The following is a 7357-nucleotide window of genomic DNA, read 5'->3' on the forward strand; positions in this document are numbered from 1 at the left end:
AGCCATAATGGCTGGGAGAGATCCAGGCTCATCGTGGCCATTACTTTTATTCAAACCTTACAGATGACATGATGTGAAAAATGAGCCTGTGTCTAGTCGGGTGCCCATTAGTGAGTGAGCACATTATCTCCCCTTTTTCACATTGAATCTCCTCCCTGCATGCAATGGCAGATGCTCCAGAGGAGTCACTCACTTTTATGGGCTTTTGACTGCCGTACTCTTTTAAATACAGGGGCCTGCACCAGGCAGAGATGACGTATGGCTGTCAGCGCTCTTTACCTCACTGACAGATGCCTGCAGTGGATTCCTCCTTAAGCCTTCTGTCTCAAACTAAGGGGGACAGCTAACCTCTTCCCTCACACAGCAGACAAGTATGCATCAAATTGATTATTACAGCAAAGGGGGTAATTTCTTAAAAAAAAAAAAAAAAATCTCTATTACCAGACAATTACAGTGCAATTTACTCAAGTATAGTCTAAAGGCGGTCACGAAACAAAATTCCCAAAAGCCTGTATGAGTGATACCACACAGGGGACCTTAAAACTTCATCGATTTATTTTTTTTTTCCATGAGGAAGATAAGAAAGAAGGCTAAGATATGACACTGTATTATTAAAAAAATCTGTTTTATAAAAGTTTAGATTTTAACAGACATCATGTCTGAGGTCCTTCTCTCCCACACCTTAAACAGTTGTTAAAACACCTCCCCCAACTGATGAAGGAAAATCAATTACTTTGTCAAATCGGTGTGTTCCTGTCACATTGTTGTTGACGGATTCGACATGACAAACAAGTGCTGCATGCGTGCTTCATCCATTCCCCCAGACTGTGTGAATGTAACATCACATAAAAACACCTACTAGCATGGACGCATTGGAACTGAAATTTTAACACCCTAACAACACCCAGACAACTGTCTGACACAATGTGGAATAAATGAAGCACACCAGATTTACAAACAGTGAGGATGCACTGACTGAGGAGACCAGGGCTGATGCAAGATAGCAATATCTGCAACACCAATATCAATACTGAGACCAATACCCATATTTGAATTAATAATCAAGCCAATGTGGTGACTGATATTTTCCATTAGTTAATCAATGTTGATTTTTTCATTTTTGTCGTCATTAACCCCTCTGTCTGAGCCAAGGCCCCAAATACATTTTCATTATAAAGACATTGAGACCATTAGAGACCTTCACTAAGCTGCATTTAAATAAGTAGTTTGTCTTTATACAATTTGAGATTAAGCTGCACAAATTTTCAAAACAACCTATATTTTTGAATTCTTCCACATGAAAAATGTTATTTTTGAGAAAAAGACTGCTTCAAAAGCCTCATAAGCCGATTTTACAATTACTTACTCAGTACTTGCACAACCCAACAAAATGCTTTTTGGAAACAAATACTGTTATGTTCAAACTAAATGAAATGTATGAATCATTAGAAAGCTATACAACTGGGTGAAGCAAGCTGGACCTACAGTAAATAACTGGATCGATGTGACAACAGAGATTTACAGAATGGAAATGGTAACCTTCTCTTTAAATTTAAGGCTAGAAGTGTTCAAATCACACTGGGCAAAATGGGTGAAACATGTCAAACCTCTGAGACCTGACTTTGTGGATTAGGTGTATTGTAGGGACCATTAATGTATTTCATTTTTATTTTATTTTCAATCTATTTTTACTTTTATTCTTGTAACTCACTTCAATTCTTTGTGTTGAAATACTTTATTGGTATTATTCGAAAGTGTATTAGGCCTAGTGCTGATACTGCTTGATTTACTTTATTTTTGGTACTTTCTCTCTGGATGTTTATAGTTTTTGTTTTGCCTCAAAAAGAGAAAATCAAGTCCATGGAGCCTGAAATGTAGATATAAGTTTGTATTCAAAGAGCTCAGAAGAATGTTGTATGCTTGTTATGTACTTATGTTTTGAATATTGTGTAATTGTAATGACAATGTTCTATGGCACAATAAAAAGAACAAAAAAAAAGCTATAAAACAAAATATCTTCAGCATATATTATGAATAATGGCAAAGAGTAATGGGGTTATTCATTCCCAACAAACACAAGTTTGTCATCACTCTGTCTGATAAGTTTTTTAGAAGTAATACAGAGGGACCTCTATCTGAATCCTTGCTAGCAGTGACTTCCTTTTTCATGGGATAAAGGTTTAAAACAACAGAGACATGAAAATAGAAACGTATCAATAAGAATACATCTGCCTTTTTATGTTGGGGGACCCAAAATACAAAAAAAATCAAAGAAAATTGGAAGATAACAAGGAAACGTACAGTATATTTGAAATAATCAACATTCCCTATGGTCAGAAATGCACCAGTGAGCAATCTGTGTCAGTAAACAAATATTCAACAATATACAAACCCCCCAAGGGAGGCTGAGCCTATTTGAAAATAACATACATTTTATTCCACAACAGGAAATAAATCTGGATTCAGTATTACAGAGCAGAGCTCAGAGGTTGTGGTCAGTGACAGGGAGTCCTGACTTCTTTCAAGCAGCTGTGTGAACCAGGGCCGCTTGGTTCAATCTAATCTCTGACAAGAAACAACAAGCCTTTGGGACACCCCCGCGGCCCACCTCTACGCCGAACAACATCATAAGCAGCTCCACTCAGGGGGTAAGATCTACTGTAGCTGTCAGGGGAGAAATATGTTTCCATTTTACAACTTCAGTGGCGGAGAAGACCATACAAACGCTCCTGTATTTCCCTCACTATTGCTCATTCGTTTGAATCTTTCTGCTCTCTCTTCTGCTCCTGTCAGTTTTCCCTCAGTACACACACTCAAAAGGCTTCCCTGGTGACTGCGTCCCATTACTATCCTGAGACTGCTGCACAACAAAGCTGTGCCGCCAGTGTCCTCAGTGATACCACTCAAGAGTCCCTCAGTGCCAAGTCAAGCAGTGTGCAAAGGCAAACAAAGTGTGGTAGTCAGCACAAGTCACTTCTTTACTTTGGTGTGTTAAAAGAAGAAGGTTTGGCATTTCATTTCAGATCATAAAGACATTGAGTTATCTCAGGTGCAAGACTCAGGACTGGTCCCAGGCCTAATTAGACTTAAAGATTTAAATAGAAATACCAAATCTGTGCACAAAACATCCTGTAAAACCACGATAAACGGAAGAAATCGGATATATGCAGAAGTGGGGGAGATTGTGGCGTAACACAATACAATACGATGAAATTCGATACGTTACGATACGATACGATACGATACGATATGATACGATACGATACAGGGATTCTGTGATAATGATAAATTACAAGCCAACCATATAAAGACACATCTTTTATCTACCTTAAGTGAGGAATCTAAAATACCCATACAAGGTAAACTGCAGAATTAATGTCTTTAGCACCACTGCATGGAGTCATGACCAAGCGGCAACCTCCGGTCTAAAAAGTGTCCAATGCAGAAGTGCTTAAAAACTGCAGTTCATGGAGGATCCGCTTGAGGCTGGCTACGAAAGTACTGGAAACCACATACACAACAATTCAAAAAAGCCGATCTTTACAGCCGAAATAAACACGTTTACAGTCTGGTACAAAAGACAATTGTAGTCTGAATAACTAATTTCTCGATCAGCTCACACTGTACGGGGGGTGAATTTTTTTCTACTGCGACAATTTCGAAGATATTGAGATTACGATTCTTCCAATGAGAGGCACAGCTGCCTTGATTGACAGGCGGGAACACTGTAGCTGTTGACTAGTAGGCTCAAAGCCCGCCTCTTTACGTCACAATCACTCGACAGCAGCAATATAGCTGCCGCCAACGATTGGCCTCAAAACAGCGCTTCAGAAACAGATGTTACATCACGGATACTACGTCCATTTATTATACAGTCTATGGTCATGAAGTACCGACACTGTGAGTGAAATCAGAGTAGTAATCTGTTTAGGCAGCAGATTTTGTTTAGATCAACATACTGTTTTGTGGTGCCAGCAATACGATAATTGTAAATGTAATTAATTATAAATTGTATTTTTGTTAGGATGATGATGAACTCCTGTATATGAATGTTTCTTTGTGTTAGGAGTTCAATCAAATCCAAGTTTAGAGAAAAGTTATGACAACAAAAAGAAAAGGTTTATCATTGACATTTTCTCACCTGTGTTTTAAAACCCTTTGCATCAATGTTGAAAATCCGCAAGCAGAAGCCGGTAAGCAAGTTGCAACTCTATGAAAAGGGTTACGGATCAAGTTTGAAGTCAACAATGATGAAATGACCTCAGCTAAATTCATAACTTTGTTGCTACACTGATTCAATTTATGCAAGCTATAGTGTGATTTTTTTTTACACCACTGATGTTGTTAACATCCGGGCAATGCTTGAGTATACAAAGGAGACTCGAAGGGCTGAAAAAATCAAGTATACTGTTCACATGATCCTATTTATTGCCACAATCTGTCTGTGCTGTCAGTGTTTATCCAAATACACCAAGTTCCTCTAATTCTACAAGGATCTCAGGCGTGGTTGTGCTAATCACCTGACACACCTGATTTTCCAATTCATTTTCTCCATTCATCTTGAGTAAATGTAGCGACAGCTTGCAATCTGTTTGTTTTGACTTGTCAAAAAAGAACCAAAGGCATGTATCAACATGGAATAAATGCTACTGCAAGATGTCACCAGCTGCACATGGTATGATGAATTACAATCATATGTTAATCAGGCCGAGTTGCAGTAATGGGATGCTTACGTGGCGTTCCAGCACAAACCTCTTTGGTATGTTTGTTTTTCTATAAAGAAACAGACTCTTGAACAGACAGGAGTACTCTGCTGTTTGAAATACTAATGAGCAGATTTGAGTTTTTGTTTTGATTCTTTAAGTTTGCGCGCTGGCAGCAGAGAACCAACTAAAAATGCATTTATGAAATAAAATCTGCCTTCAATGAAAAATTAGCTGAGTTTGTTCATGCGTTCATAATTACTTTGTTTAAAGCTGCCTGCCTTTTGTTGTTCTGTGTTTGTTATTTCACATCTTTGTTAGACAAGGCCGACTGAGACTGCATGACAATATTGGAAACCCAGTGTCATCACTCACTGTATTTCTCTGACATGCATGCAAAAGATGTTAATGTGTGTTTGTTTCTGTTGTGGAGCAGACACAGTGGGTCCAGCAATGAGGTCAATACTGGCTTAAGCACATTTATATTTCTCCAGCCACCAACACTCTTATATATCATCTGTTATATGCAGTTTTTCCACTGATAGTAGAGTACATACATAAAAGGGATCAAGATAAGGAAATCAATATTGGTGGTGAACTGTGCTAAAAGAGGTGACACTGCAATTTAAGGCCTGGTCGTTCTTTAACAAGGAAGGGAAGTTTTTCCCCAAAAAGGCTATACGTTCATTTTTTTTATACGATTTTTAAAGTTATATTTATGGCCTTTTGGCCTTTATTTTATAGGACAGCTAAAGAGAGACAGGAAATGTGGGGAGAAGAGAGGGGGGAAGACATGCAGGAAATGGTCGACCGGCCGGGAATCGTACCGGCGACCCCTGCAACGAGGACTGTAGCCTCGATATGTGGGGCGCTTAGACCGCTAGGCCACAAGCGCCCCATACGTTCATTTTTGATAAGTGCTTTTAACCGACAAACAGAAAAAGTATCTATAACTTTTTGTATAAAAGTAACTTAATGAACTGCAAACCAGATGCATGAACATACCACCAAGAATTGATATTAGACGTATGACATTAACTCGCACTAATGAGACTAATTACAGAAAGGTGAGATGCCAAAATATAGAAACAAAACATATCAAATTTTCAGAGAGGCAACAACTGATTATGTAAATGTGACATGATATGAAAAAAGCCATCAAGACATAACTCTAGAAACAAAAAACATGAGATAGTAGGTAGAGCAAATGTCCTGACAACCTGAACAAAAAGCCATTATCAGTCCTGTCATATCCACTGGGAAGTGCGGTGGGCAAACTTAGAAGAAACACAAACACTGTGCTGTGACCAACCCAACTTACCCCAGTCAAGAAAATATTAAAGGCATTTGAAGTTTTTCAAGTATTAGCTGTCTCCTGCTCAATGAAAATAGCTCTATTCTCACAGGACAGTTATTCAATAAGTGAAACTGCAAACAGGGTAATATTTTTAGGAAAATAGAAATGATGCTATCAGTATAATAATCATTACAGTGTATGAGATATGTGTAGGCAGGCTATTGTGTGTAAATAATTGACAAGCAAGAGTAAATAGAAACATCTAAAGCAAAGACACACTTATAAACAATGCTACAACTAAATTGCTTCCACACTCTATGGGCACGATATGCGATTTAAAAGAGCCTGGTGGTGGCAATATTCCTCTGATATGGTGTTTAGTTTTAATAGGAACCCTCAGCTCAAATATGAGCTGACAAACACAGCAAGACAAACACAGTCTCTCTCCGGCAATGAAATATACACTATCAAATAGACCTGTACCTTTTTGAATCCACTGTGTGGGTGAAACTAAAGCGCAGAACAAACAGCATTCTGATATGGCTTTGAGGGTGATAACAGCGTCTGACAGGGTGGAGAGAGCAGGCTTTGGGCTTCTGTGCGAAAACACAACCTGTGATTGACATGATTCCCTGGCCTTAGAGAAGTTTACCTTTTAATAAGAGCTCAGAGAGCCCCTCTCAACAAGCCGGTCCGGGCTCTCGCCGACAGCAGGGGACGGCTGGGGAGGTGTGTGTGCATGTATTAATGTGCGCACGGGGGCTGTTTGTGTATGTGCGTGCACATCTGTGTGTGATCGATTGCACGTGTGTGTGCATGTGCACGTGTCTGTGCCCACTTGTAGCAGATTTCAATCAAGGATTTCAGCCGTGCCCAAATATCCCTTCTCTTTTGGGCCAGGTTGTTTGAAGAAAATGAGTGGATTCAGGATCAAGAGCCTTTCTGGAGGAATTTAAGTCTGTTTGAGGATTATGACTTCTTCATCCTGTACAAAGCCTGCAGACGCTGCTATATGCTAGCCCTTGGAGGCCTGGCTTACCAATACATTCCAGACATCGATAGGAAAGCGATAAGACCAGGAAAGACATCACAGTTTTGAGCAAAAATCTTCAAAATAAATACTGGGGTAGAAACTTTGTAGGTCTATTTACTCTGAAGGAGCAATTCTTATAGCTTTAGAAAACTCATGGTCAAAAGGATATGATGAACTTGCAGTAATAAGAAGGGACAAGTGAAGAAAGTCTTTCATCCTAACCTGCTTGTGAACATGTTCAACATAGATGCCACCTGTTTACTGCCTTTGTGAAATCATCCAAACATTTCTTTGTGCTTCTTTTTCTTTCCATTTCCTGATTGT

The sequence above is a fragment of the Notolabrus celidotus genome, chromosome 10, assembly GCF_009762535.1.
Source record: "Notolabrus celidotus isolate fNotCel1 chromosome 10, fNotCel1.pri, whole genome shotgun sequence".
Taxonomy (NCBI): domain Eukaryota; kingdom Metazoa; phylum Chordata; class Actinopteri; order Labriformes; family Labridae; genus Notolabrus; species Notolabrus celidotus.